A 13,943-nucleotide genomic window follows, 5' to 3' on the forward strand; every position below is an offset into this window, starting at 1 on the left:
ATCAATCAGATGATTATAGCACATAAAAATTTGTTGTTAAAAAAGTAAAAAATCAACATGCTTAAAATGAACGTACGGACATTCTGGTAACGATTACAGAATTGCTACGCTTTCTATATCGTACCTATCTACTACAGGAATCATCATGCAAAATTTGAAAGCAATTAGGACAATTATAACATGTCTAAATTAACCGTAAAGGACGTACGGACGGACCAATGCTAATTATAGAAAAGTTTTGCTTTTAAAGATAATAAAATACCTTTTTACAGCTTGATGAAAGTTACAGCTCAAAACTATCATGTCAGGCCACACCTTTTATAAAGATAAGATTAGCTGTTTCCCTCAAATTGTCTAGTAGAGCACAGAAATACCTTCCCCCCACCTCTTTTTATATATGTTTTAGTTTTAGTCAAGTTAGGTTATAATTGGTACAAGTTATAATTTATTTAAAAATAGTGGGGCGGGGGAGGTTTTAGTGTTTGCTAGGCCCTTTTTGGGAAAGGACTAAAAAATTTGATTTGGCTTATAGCGAACTGCTTGCAAGTTTTACTGTATTATTTTTTTCGGAAAGCCGTAATGATTTACTTAAATTAAAAAAAAAACTTTCACCTCTTTCCATGCCATGCATTCTCAAAATCCATTATTACTGTTGCTCAAGGGGAAAAATATATATTATTTTCCTTCATCATTGATTTTAGTCTTGTAAACACCTAATGATTTATAGATATGAAAAAAAATTATCTTTGTTTCTTATCATATAAAAAAATTGTCTAAAAGTGTTCGAGAGGCGGTGGGGGTTAGTTCCCTGGCAATTTTGACTCAAATTAATAGTAGGGTCAGTTATAAAACATTTAGGTGGGATAATAACTTTTAATAAAATAATTTTGGACTGTTTTTCGTAATACTAAGAATCCACAAAGTTACCGAAAAACATAGTTTAATGAATATAAGTCTTGATTTGAATGTTTTACCTTTAAATAATCAGTTTTTTGTCCATCCATCAGTACAAAACAGATTGGAGCCCAAAAATCGTCAGCTTCTAAAGTAAATTTCAAAGTTTTAATCTAGAATTGTTTTCTATTAATAGTGTGGTAAGCCGAAGCGTTTCAGCTCACCGATTGCGAGTTCGAATCCAACGAGCCCCTAGCCTTGAAGTATTCTACCAAAACAAACTAGCAGGATTTACTCATACAGAAATTATATTTAAACTGAATACATTTACAATGGGTGGTTACTATATATATACAAAATAGATTATAACAATAAGTTAGGTTTGAAGGGGGTGTGGGAGACAAGGGCGTAGCCCGCGGCGGTAGACATCTGTGGGGTAAGCTGTAGTAAAAGGGAAGGCACCATCTCCCGGTTGAATAGTTGCCTGAGGGGCGCGGGGTTGCTAAGTGTCCGTGCCCCTCCCCTATTTAGCCAGTCCAATCTGACCGCTGCCGACGGGGTCATCTGCGGTCATGAGGTGAATGGTGATATAATAGGATTAGTGCAGAAGGCTTGACTTGATAAGCCACTGCGTAGCAACTCTGTAAAATACCCGTCCGTCTGCTGCCGTATTACCACAACCTCCCCTTCAAGGGCTGCGGGGCTCCCGAGCCACCAGGCCTTGAACCTGGGGATACGGCAGCCTCTGTCTGCGAACGACAACATCTTCCTGGGGTACAGCTCGGTGCAGGACAGCCCTGGCTATACAGGCTCCGCGGGACACTCGCTGCTCGGTCTGACTGTGGTTGGATATCAGCATTGTCAACTCCCGGTTGGCTTCCAGCTGAGGGTTGGCGACAGCCAGGCCCCATCGTTGGAAATTTGGCCTTGTTTGCAGGACTAGCTCTGTCTCGGCTGGTAACTGAACACGGAGGCCTAGGCTCACTCTAGAGGCTCCCAAGGGGGGAACAACGATGGAAGAAGGCGCGTAGAATTCCATAGGGGCGCCCACCTTGTCCAGGTTACTCGGCCTCTTAGCTCCCACCCGGATGGGGATGGCTGTCATCTGGAGGGGACACATCGCTTCGGCTTCACCCTCTGGGGCCGCCACTTCCATCTCAGTGGCCGCTTCTTCTCCTGTAGGCTCGCTGCTGGCAGGCAGGGGCTCCATGTCAGCATCAGGGTTCCAGACTGCATCCCTAGGTGGTTCTGGGGCTGGCGGCGCCAGCGGTGGTTCGTTGGGTTGGTGCTGCAGGTTCTCTTCTACCGGGTCACAATCCTGGCCGCTAAGCTGTGGGGCGGCGGCTGCCGGCTGGTACACTGGAAACTGTCCTGGTTCACTAGCTGGCAACGTCGCAGCTCCGGCCGGCAGCTCAGTGGCGTCCTCGTCGCCGTCCAGGTCGCCTTGGATGTCTGTTGGAATCTGCTGGGCGGTGACATCTCCTGTGTATTTGCGCAGTCGGCCGACATGCACGGTGATTTCAGAGATCTTGGCTGTTGGAGAGGCGGGTTTGATGACGTAGTGGACGTCCGTGGCCCGTCTCACTACCTTCCAAGGGCCAGTCCACCTCTTGGTAATCTTGGCTGACTTCCCTGGCACCAGGCGGGGGGCCAGATACCAGACCAGGTCTCCAACTTCGTATTTGGCCGTGCCTTCGTAAGCGGCCGCGCTCCTTTGGATGGTTCCCTCCTCTCGCTGCTGGATTGCGTCGTACACGGCGTGGTATCATTGCAGGAGGGCTTGGACGTTGGCTGGGACTGAGGCATATTCAGTGTCTGGCAGCCGGAGTACCAAGTCCACCGGTAGCTTGGCCTCTCTCCCAAAGTAGGCCAGGAAAGGGGTCACGCCCGTGGATCTGCAGGCCTTGGTATTGTAGGCGAAGGCGATAGCAGGCAAGTGTGGCTCCCAGTTGTTGTCATCTCTATCCAGGAACAGCTGCATGCCTGTGTTGAGCGTCCGATGGAACCTCTCAACCCGGTTGGACTGCGGGTTGTAGGGCGGTGGATGTGTCAGGCCAATCTCGAGCTTGGAGGCCAGTTCCTTGAATACCTGGCCAGTGAACTCCATCCCATTGTCGGAGTGGATCTTCAGGGGGCATCCGAACGTGGCCAGGTGGCGGTGCAGTAGGGTTTCAGCCACCGTGAGGGTGCGCTTGTTGGGGATGGCGTAGAGGCTGACAAACCGGCTGAACCCACCCTGACAGGAGAGGATGTAGCGGTTCCCGGCTGGCGTCTCTGGTAGGGGCCCCACCAGGTCAATGAACAGGACTTGCTGTGGATACCCCTGTCGGGAGGGCACGTGTATCCCTAACTTCAGCCTCTCCTTGGTGACCTTCTGTACACACTCAGGGCAAGTCTGAACCATCAGACGGACGTCACGGGACAGGTTGGGCCACCAGAAATGCATGGCGACGCGGGCAATAGTGGCGTCCATCCCAAAGTGCCCAGCCATGGGGGCTCCATGGGCCAGGAAGAACGCGTCCTGCTGGAGGGCCGAAGGCAGCAGGTATCTTGTCCTCTCCCCTGTCAGGGTCTGGTCGATGGTGGTGAGGCAGCCATGCTCGTCGAGTCCCAGGGCTGCGAAGCGGCTGGCATACTGCTGCTCGTTCCGGTCCTTGCCTCGTAGCTCAGCCTTAGTTGGGGCCTTTCCGTCGGCCACCCACTGGCGGACACGGAGCAGGAGGGGATCCTGGGTCTGGGCTTCTAAGACTCGGGCCGGATCCAGCCGTGCTGCGGAGGGTCTGCCAGCTGCGGGCTCCCCTAGCTGGCAAAGGTGGTGGAGGTATTCAGCCTGTTCTGCTAATTCTTCGGCGGACGCTGCCGGCATATTATCATCCTCCCGGCGGCTGAGGGCGTCAGCATTGGTGTTCTGGGTGCCAGGACGATGGCAGACAGTGAAGTCTAGGGCCGCTAGCTCCTCCTGGCAGCGGGCCACCATCCCTGTGGATGTGTTCAGTGACTTCATCTGTAGCAAGGCTGAGGAATCAGTGTTGATCTGGAAGCTACGGTAGGACAAGATGCCGTGAAATTTCCGGATCCCATACATGATGGCGGCCATCTCTCCCTTCCAGGACGGATAGCGGGTCTCGGGGTTGGTTGTCTTGCGCCCCACGGCGGCAATGAGCCTCTCCTTGCCGTCCTGGCATTGGCTGAGTATGGCAGAGATGGCACGGCTGCTGAAGTCTGTGGTGAGCTGGAACACGGCTGGTAAGTCAAACCTGGGTGGCGCTCGGATGGGGGCTTGGCGAAACTTGTCCTTGAGCTGCACCAGCTGGGCTTCCATCTCGGCTGTCCAGATCAGTGTCCTGGCCGTTTTCTGCCAATTCATCTCGTAGGTGAGGTCTGCATACTCGGGGATGAACAAGCGGTAATAGCCAAAGAACCCCAGGAGCGCCAGCAGGTCCTTGGGGGTGATGGGGGCCGGCCAGTCAAGGATGCGGTCAATATAATCCTCTTGCATGGCTATCCCCTCATGGCTGAGGGTGTGGCCCAGATAGTCTACCTTGGCTCGGAACAGCTTGGTCTTGGCTGGCTTGAGGCGGATTCCTCCCCTGCGGTGGGCTTCCAAGACCTCCCGGAGCCTAGCCAGGTGGGCCCAGGTGTCTTGGTGAAAGGTCAGGACGTCATCAAGATATGACTGGAGGTTGGCCGTGCCCAATGGGTTCAGGAACCCTGCAATAAATCTGGAGTAGACAGATGGTGTGGTAGCTAGGCCAAAGGGCATCCTTTTCCATTGGTACAAGCCTCTGGGGGTGGTGAAGGCGGTGCAGGGCCGGCTATCCTTGGACACTCGGATGGTGTAGTACGCAGCCACCGCGTCTAAGGCACTGTAGACGCGGTGTCCCCCAGCTCGTTCTACCAGCTGCTGGATCCTGGGCAAGGGGTAGCTGTCCAGCTCAAGACACTTGTTGAGGGCCCTGTAGTCGACGGCCCAGCGGGTGCTCCCGTCCTTCTTCTTGATAGGCACCAGGGGGCTGCTCCAGGCTGAGTCCGAAGGCTCTATGACTCCTTCTTGCAACCATGTGTCCAGTTGTTTTTCCAGCTCAGCCTCCTGCCGCGGGTTCAGATCACGAAATCTCTGGGTCCCTGGCTTGAGGCGCAACTGTAGCTCTACTACATCAGTGCAGCCTGGGGTAGAGTTGGAGAAGACGTCCCTGTACTCTGACAGCAGGGTCCAGACCTCCTTCTTGAGCAGGGGGTCCTTGCGCAGAAATTCGTTCTCCTCCATCTCAAGGGCTGCCCACAGCTGCTGCATATCTGGGGGCTCAACAGGCTCTTGGAACGAAAGGATGCGAGGGGGAGGCTTGTCGGAGACCTCCAGGATGTCGGGCTTCACCAGCTCCCCAGCCACGGGGAGGCCGGCGTTCAGCAGGAGAGGCATCTCCCCCTCATTTACCACCAGCACTCGGAACACGGAGAAAGTACCCTCCTAAGTTCAGAGGGTGTGAGAGATTCCGTACCACAGTCACGTGGTACAGATGGAGTATAAGAGTGTGTGAGACTGCCATATATAATTCATATAATTTTCCAATTACCTGAAGGGGTTGCCCTTCCTCATTAGCAGTCAGGATTTGGGTGTTGCCTGTAAATGGCTGGCACTGGGTCAGCTTCGGCTCCGGGAGCCACCGGCCGCGATTTGACGGGCTCGGCGCCGGGAGGGGCTGAGGTGTTGGAGCCATGCGTGGCTCCGAGGGCGCTCCGGCCACGACTTGACGGGCATGGCGCCGGGAGAGGCTGATTCCTGGGGGCTGGGCGCGGCTCCGAGTGCATCAGACCGCGACTTGACGGGCCTGGGCTCGGACTGGGCCGGTTGGATTGCTGGGGGCCCCAGGTAGAGGGGGCCAGGGGGACACGGCTGGCCGTTGATAAAGGTATCAGCGGAGAAGATAGGCTCTGGAGGGCTGGAAATCTCGGGAAACGTCGTTGGCAGGCTCTCCAGAGGCACCTTGGGCACTGGGGGCACTCCCATGGCTAGCAGGTTGGTCCCCCTGTGGGCGTTCAGTGCAGCATCCACCCAGTGCGTGCCTTTCTCGACTACACGCGGCTGCTCTGGCAGTGGGCCTGGCAGAGGCCCCTCGTAACTCAACTATCTCTCGGCTGTCTCCCGGTCTATGGGGACGCCACGGAGTGGGATAAACTCCCCACGCACCCACAAGCAGGGGGGTTGCATGTCGAAACAGAGCCTAGTTCCGAACTCCTTGAGAAAGTACCCTCCTAAGTTCAGAGGGTGTGAGAGATTCCGTACCACAGTCACGTGGTACAGATGGAGTATAAGAGTGTGTGAGACTGCCATATATAATTCATATAATTTTCCAATTACCTGAAGGGGTTGCCCTTCCTCATTAGCAGTCAGGATTTGGGTGTTGTCTGGAACCAACATCTGCTGCACTCCCATTGAGTGCATGAAGTGTTCAGAAATAACAGCAGACCCTGGTACACGGTTGCCAGAATCTACCATGGCATCAACCAGAGCCAGGCCTATGCGCATACAGGCCTTCTGGTATGACAAGATACTCCCCAAACCTTTGTTCTGGGGCAGACAGCTGGATGGCATCCTTGGTGTGGTGTACCACTAGCTCAACAGGGACAGCCATGACGCCGCCTCCAGGTAAGACCACCCGCTTGGCTGTACGGAGTTGGGGTGGTTGGCCATTGGTTGGAGTGACAGCACTTAGCCTGTAAGTGGCTGGCACTGGGTCAGCTTCGGCTCCGGGAGCCACCGGCCGCGATTTGACGGGCTCGGCGCCGGGAGGGGCTGAGGTGTCGGAGCCATGCGTGGCTCCGAGGGCGCTCGGCCACGATTTGACGGGCTTGGGGCTAGGAGAGGCCGGGTTGTCGGGGCCAGCCTTGGCTCCGGGGGCGTTCGGCCGCGACTTGACGGGCTCGGCGCCGGGAGAGGCTGAGGCATCGGAGCCATGCGTGGCTCCGAGGGCGTCCGGCCACGACTTGACGGGCACGGCGCCGGGAGAGGCTGATTCCTGGGGGCTGGGCGCGGCTCCGAGTGCATCAGACCGCGACTTGACGGGCCTGGGCTCGGACTGGGCCGGTTGGATTGCTGGGGGCCCCAGGTAGAGGGGGCCAGGGGGACACGGCTGGCCGTTGATAAAGGTATCAGCGGAGAAGATAGGCTCTGGAGGGCTGGAAATCTCGGGAAACGTCGTTGGCAGGCTCTCCAGAGGCACCTTGGGCACTGGGGGCACTCCCATGGCTAGCAGGTTGGTCCCCCTGTGGGCGTTCAGTGCAGCATCCACCCAGTGCGTGCCTTTCTCGACTACACGCGGCTGCTCTGGCAGTGGGCCTGACAGAGGCCCCTCGTAACTCAACTATCTCTCGGCTGTCTACCGGTCTATGGGGACGCCACGGAGTGGGATAAACTCCCCACGCACCCACAAGCAGGGGGGTTGCATGTCGAAACAGAGCCTAGTTCCGAACTCCTTGAGAAAGTACCCTCCTAAGTTCAGAGGGTGTGAGAGATTCCGTACCACAGTCACGTGGTACAGATGGAGTATAAGAGTGTGTGAGACTGCCATATATAATTCATATAATTTTCCAATTACCTGAAGGGGTTGCCCTTCCTCATTAGCAGTCAGGATTTGGGTGTTGTCTGGAACCAACATCTGCTGCACGCCCATTGAGTGCATGAAGTGTTCAGAAATAACAGCAGACCCTGGTACACGGTTGCCAGAATCTACCATGGCATCAACCTGTACGTGCTGGGCAGGGTCAGGAGTAGGGAACCTCACCCTGATGTGGCAGGGGAAGTGGAGGTCCTGCCCTTGAGACAAGGGGGCCTCCCGCTCGGCTGGGGTCGGCAGAAACTTCGGCGGTGGCCGAACCGCAGCTATGGTAGTATCGCTTACCATGGTGTGTGTGTAGACCGCTGGTGATGGCTTATACTGTAGCTTCGAATCACTAGAGCTTATCAATTATCACTGGGTCAACAATTTTATATTTCTTTTTATCACTTGGTTGACATTTATAAACACTTATGTGTAGTTATCACTAGGAGCTCTAGGTGTGATTCTGGAAGTGATGGCAGCAGGGAATGTCCGTCCTGCAAGGGTCGATGGATGGCGGCGGCAGGGAATGTCCCGTCCTGCAGCGCCGCTGGTTCGAATCCCGAAAGATGGCGGCAGGGAATGGCCCTTCCTGCAGCGCCTCGGGTTCGAATCCTGGGAGGTAACGGCAGGGAATGTCCCGTCCTGCCGTACCTTTGGCTCAAATTCTGCTATCCGTCGCAGTGGTAGGCCTTACTTGTGTGCTGAAGCTTCGCAGCCACACATTGCCTTCTCAGGGAGACCAGCACTTAGCTGTCCGTCTCGTAGGTTTGGCCTGGGTGTCCTGGGGCTTGTCCCAGCTACACTTGCCAATTTAGACTCAGTTCTGTAGCCGTCTGAGCTAAATTATCCGATTACCGTGGCTGCGCACCTAGCGCTACTCCCACACGGTACAGAAAAACGCCGTAAACTGGCGCTTTTAGCAGGCTAAATCTGCTTGCCGTAGGCCAGAGGCCTACATAATGCGTTCAAAATGATGGAAAATCGACCTAAAAAGGCCGTCTCGCGGGTCAGTTGGCTTCTCAGTTGGCAGCTGACTGTCCCCTTACTTGCAAAAGGGTCCAATCAGAGGTAGAATTGGCTAGTTTCTGTAGGGCTCGATTGAAACACGCTGACACCAAGTTGTGGTAAGCCGAAGCGTTTCAGCTCACCGGTTGCGAGTTCGAATCCAACGAGCCCCTAGCCTTGAAGTATTCTACCAAAACAAACTAGCAGGATTTACTCATACAGAAATTATATTTAAACTGAATACATTTACAATGGGTGGTTACTATATATATACAAAATAGATTATAACAATAAGTTAGGTTTGAAGGGGGTGTGGGAGACAAGGGCGTAGCCCGCGGCGGTAGACATCTGTGGGGTAAGCTGTAGTAAAAGGGAAGGCACCATCTCCCGGTTGAATAGTTGCCTGAGGGGCGCGGGGTTGCTAAGTGTCCGTGCCCCTCCCCTATTTAGCCAGTCCAATCTGACCACTGCCGACGGGGTCATCTGCGGTCATGAGGTGAATGGTGATATAATAGGATTAGTGCAGAAGGCTTGACTTGATAAGCCACTGCGTAGCAACTCTGTAAAATACCCGTCCGTCTGCTGCCGTATTACCACAATAGAGCTGCTACTTGATTATTTTTGTGTTCGTCTATCAGTGAAAAAATACTCTAAATCCAAGAAATAGTATATCCTTTGATGTATTTTATTAGCTTGAAGAGCTGAAAATCGAAATGTTTAATTAATGCTTTGCTAGAACTTTTAAAACCTATGCTAATTGTGTATTTCATAAACTTACTTTTATTCTGGATGTTTAATAGTTGTTTAAATGGTTCAGGGCAAAGGCTAAATATAGCATCGCAAAACAGTGTTTTTCCGTTTGATGCCACTTCTAATACTAAAAAAATATATATAATTAGGGCAAATCCTTTCAAAAAATTACAGAAATAATCATCCAAAAGTCCGTCTGTCAGTAATGGTTAGCTCTTTTCGTTAAGTTGAACGGGTTAGAATCGTCCTTTTAATTTCAAACTTTGCAGGCTGAACAGTTAGGTACGACTTTAAAAGCACAGCAACTTTATTATCAATACCAAAAAGTCAGTACGTCCATTTAAACCATGTAGCTTTTTACTTTTTTGACAACAAATTTTTGTTTGTTAAAATTTTCCTTTTCATCTGTTTTTTTAATACTGATTCCTATTACAACAAGGTACAATGTTATAAGCTTAGCATCTCTATAATTAGGTCCTAAAAATGTAAGTATATCCTTAAACAGTATGATTATTTAAACAGTTGTGCAACACATTTGTTACAATTTTGTAAATTTGATGGATATACAAATTAATAGATAAATGGATAGATAGATGGATATATAGATGGATAAATAGATGAATAGATAGATGAATAGATATATGGATAGATAGATGGATAGTTAATGGATAGTTAATGGATAGATAAATGGATAGATAGATGGGTAGACAGATGGATAGATAGCTGGATAGATAGATGGATGGATAGATAGATGGTTAGATAGATATATAGATAGATAGATGAAAAGATAGATGGATAGATAGATAGAGAGATAGATAGATGGATATATAGATGGATAGATAGATGGATAGAAAGATGGATAAATAGATGGATAAATAGATGGATAGACAGATGGATAGACAGATGGATAGACAGATGGATAGACAGATGAATAGACAGATGGATAGATAAATGGATAAATAAATGGAAAGATAGATGGATTTATAGATGGATAAATAGATAGATGGATAGATATATAGATAGATGAATAAATAGATGGATAGTTAATGGATGGTTAATCGATAGATAAATGGATAGATAGATGGATAGATAGGTGGATAGGTAGTTGGATAGATATATGGATGGATATATAGATGGATAGATATATGTATAAATAGATAGATAGAAAGATAGATGGATAGATGGATAGATAGATAGATAGAGAGATAGATAGGTGGATAGATAGATGGATAGAAAGATGGATAGATAGATGGATAAATAGATGGATAGACAGATGAATAGACAGATGGATAGATAAATGGATAAAAAAATGGAAAGATAGATGGATATATAGATGGATAAATAGATGGATAGATAGATGAATAGATAGATAGATAGATAGATGAATAGATAGATGGATAGATAGATGGATAGTTAATGGATAGATAAATGGATAGATAGATGGATATATAGATGGATAAATAGATGGATAGATAGATGGATAGATAGATGAATAGATAGATGGATAGAGAGATGGATAGTTAATGGATAGATAAATGGATAGATAGATGGATATATAGATGGACAAATAGATGGATAGATATATGAATATATAGATGGATAGATAGATGGATAGACAGATGGATAGATAAATGGATAAATAAATGGAAAGATAGATGGATAAATAGATAGATGGATAGATAGATAGATAGATGGATAAATAGATGGATAGTTAATGGATGGTTAAACGATAGATAAATGGATAGATAGGTGGATAGGTAGATGGATAGATATATGGATGGATATATAGATGGATAGATATATATATAAATAGATAGATAGAAAGATAGATGGATAGATAGATGGATAGAAAGATGGATAGATAGATGGATAAATAGATGGATAGACAGATGGATAGACAGATGGATAGATAGATGAATAGATAGATGGATAGATAGAAGGATAGTTAATGGTTAGTTAATGGATAGATAAATGGATAGATAGATGGATATATAGATGGATAAATAGATGGATAGATAGATAAATAGATAGATGGATAGATAGATGGATAGTTAATGGATGGTTAATCGATAGATAAATGGATAAATAGATGGATAGACAGATGGATAGACAGATGGATAGATAGATGAATAGATAGAAGGATAGATAGAAGGATAGTTAATGGTTAGTTAATGGATAGATAAATGGATAGATAGATGGATATATAGATGGATAAATAGATGGATAGATAGGTAAATAGATAGATGGATAGATAGATGGATAGTTAATGGATGGTTAATCGATAGATAAATGGATAGATAGATGGATAGATAGATGGATAGGTAGATGGATAGATAAATAGATGGATATATAGATGGATAGATAGATGTATAAATAGATAGATAGAAAGATAGATGGATAGATAGATAGATAGATAGATAGATAGATGGATAGATAGATGGATAGAAAGATGGATAGATAGATGGATAAATAGATGGATAGACAGATGGATAGACAGATGGATAGATAAATGAATAGTTAGATAGATAGATAGATGGATAGTTATTGGATAGATATATATAGAGATAGATAGATGGATATATATATAGATAGATGTTTAGATAGATGGATAGATAGATGGATAGATATATGGATAGATAGATATATGGATAGATAGATAGATAGATAGATAGGTAGATAGATAGATGGATAGATAGATGGATAGATAGATGGATAGATAGATGGATAGATAGATATATAGATGATGGATAGATAGATGGATAGGGTAAGGGGTGGGGCTATTTTCGCAGGGATAAGGGATAGGAAACCTGGCCATAAATTAGGTCTCGGCCTGGTTTTGAAAGGGATCATGCAACTTTTACCATTTGCCTAATTTAATGACCTTACTGGCGGACGGCTCATATTGGCTACCGCTCTAAACCAATAGTGTTCTGTGATTGGTTGATACAAAACAAGCCCAAATCACAGATGGCGGAAATTTTAGAAGCAGACAATTTTAGAAAAAATAATGATTTCGTCTGCTACGAAAAAATAAATATAAATGGAGTTAGATCACATTAGTTTAATTATTAAATCTGCTTAGAGTTAAACATTAAAAAAGGGCCACATAGAAAAAACAAAAATAACGGGATTATTTTTTTGGAAAGAAGGTAGCTACGAATTTTCATTTGGTAGTTTATAAATTAGATGTTGTATTTTGAATTTTAAAAATTTAGTACGGAGTTGATACAACACCTTCACCCTAATTTTTGTACAATACAACACAGTACAGATATATCATTACATTATATCCAGTATAGTATCCAAAGAACTTGATAGAATGTTACCCAAGTGCATATTTATTTATTTATTTTGAATTTTAATTAGCAATGAAATTTTCAAATAAAATTTTTACTCATTAATAAAAATGCAAATAATACAAACTAAAATCTGTCTGAGGGAAACCCAACGATAGCTTTCTGACAGTTCAAATTACCAAAGTAAAAGATAAAAAATTTTGGGAGAGAAAAAACTTCATTTTAACAAAAGCCATTAATATATAGGTTTATAAAAAGTTATGTTTTTTACTTTAAACTAGCTACCTGAATTTGATTCTATACTTTATCTACACACACACACACAGCTTTTTCATTAGCATTTTATACGAACTACTGCGCTATCCCAAAACTGGTTTATTAGGCTAGAAATAGGCCTAGGCTTGAAATAGGCCTGAAATAATATTTTCCTACGTTTCCCATCCCTTATCCCTGTATTTTCGAGGGGTGTTAATCCAGTAATTTTTGACCTACCTTCATAAAATGACCTTTATCTTTATGTTCCATTCAAATGACAGAAAAAAACTTAAAGCAAATTTGTTCGTTGTTAAATTGCCTACAAAAAAGTATAAAATGACATTTTTGTGAGATTAGTTTTAAGGATACTAAATAATTAAATCTCCTATTTGCTTGATCTGCCCCAATGTACGGTGACTTAATTTGGGACACCTGCTAAACTCGGATGTAATTAAGAGTAACTCCCAAGAGATAGCGGGTCAAGTCATAATGTACTGAAGCGTGGAGCTTGATAGCCCTAGAGGCTATACAAAAGAGTCTTGTCCCTCTCCATGACTACTTAGGTCCAAACATTAGGAAACAATTGCTACACATACACACACACACAAATTTATGTATTATAATACTTACAAATAGGGGTCAGTGGCTAAGCTCAATACAAATTTGCAGCCAGGACTGACAGTTGCTGCAGTTGCGTTTTGTTTAGGGTGGTTATTGTTACAGCTGCTGCTAGTACTGATAGATACAAATATTCATCTGGTGATGGCCTAGACAGGGTAAAGATAAGATTATAGATGAGAGTTTCCTTGACGGTGTTTTGGGTGAGAGTGGCATTCTTATGGGATAAAAGAGAGTTTCCTCAATGGTGTTTTGGTGAGAGTGGCCTACTCAGGGTATAGATGAGTGTTACCTAGACAGGGTATAGCTGAGAGTGGCCTAGATAGGGTATAGGTGAGAGCTTTCTCAACAGTGTTTTGGTGAGAGTGGCATAGAAAAGGTATAGATGTGTGTTACCTAGACTGGGTATGGCTGTGAGTTTCGCAGACTGGATATGGGAGATTGGCCTAGAAAGGGTGTTGTTGAGAGTTTCCTAGACGGTGTTTTGGTGAGAGTGGCCTAGACAGGGTATGGATGTGAGTTTTAT

General features: G+C 46.4%; 1 protein-coding gene across 2 annotated transcripts in view; it reads left to right on the plus strand.

The window, feature by feature from the left end:
• Nucleotides 1–13,943, plus strand: part of LOC145306220 (uncharacterized) — a 68,083-nt gene that overhangs the window by 23,094 nt on the left and 31,046 nt on the right. The gene's annotated exons all lie outside the window — the stretch shown is intronic.

The sequence above is a fragment of the Acartia tonsa genome, chromosome 14 (assembly GCF_053477335.1).
Source record: "Acartia tonsa isolate MP-2025a chromosome 14, ASM5347733v1, whole genome shotgun sequence".
NCBI lineage: Eukaryota > Metazoa > Arthropoda > Copepoda > Calanoida > Acartiidae > Acartia > Acartia tonsa.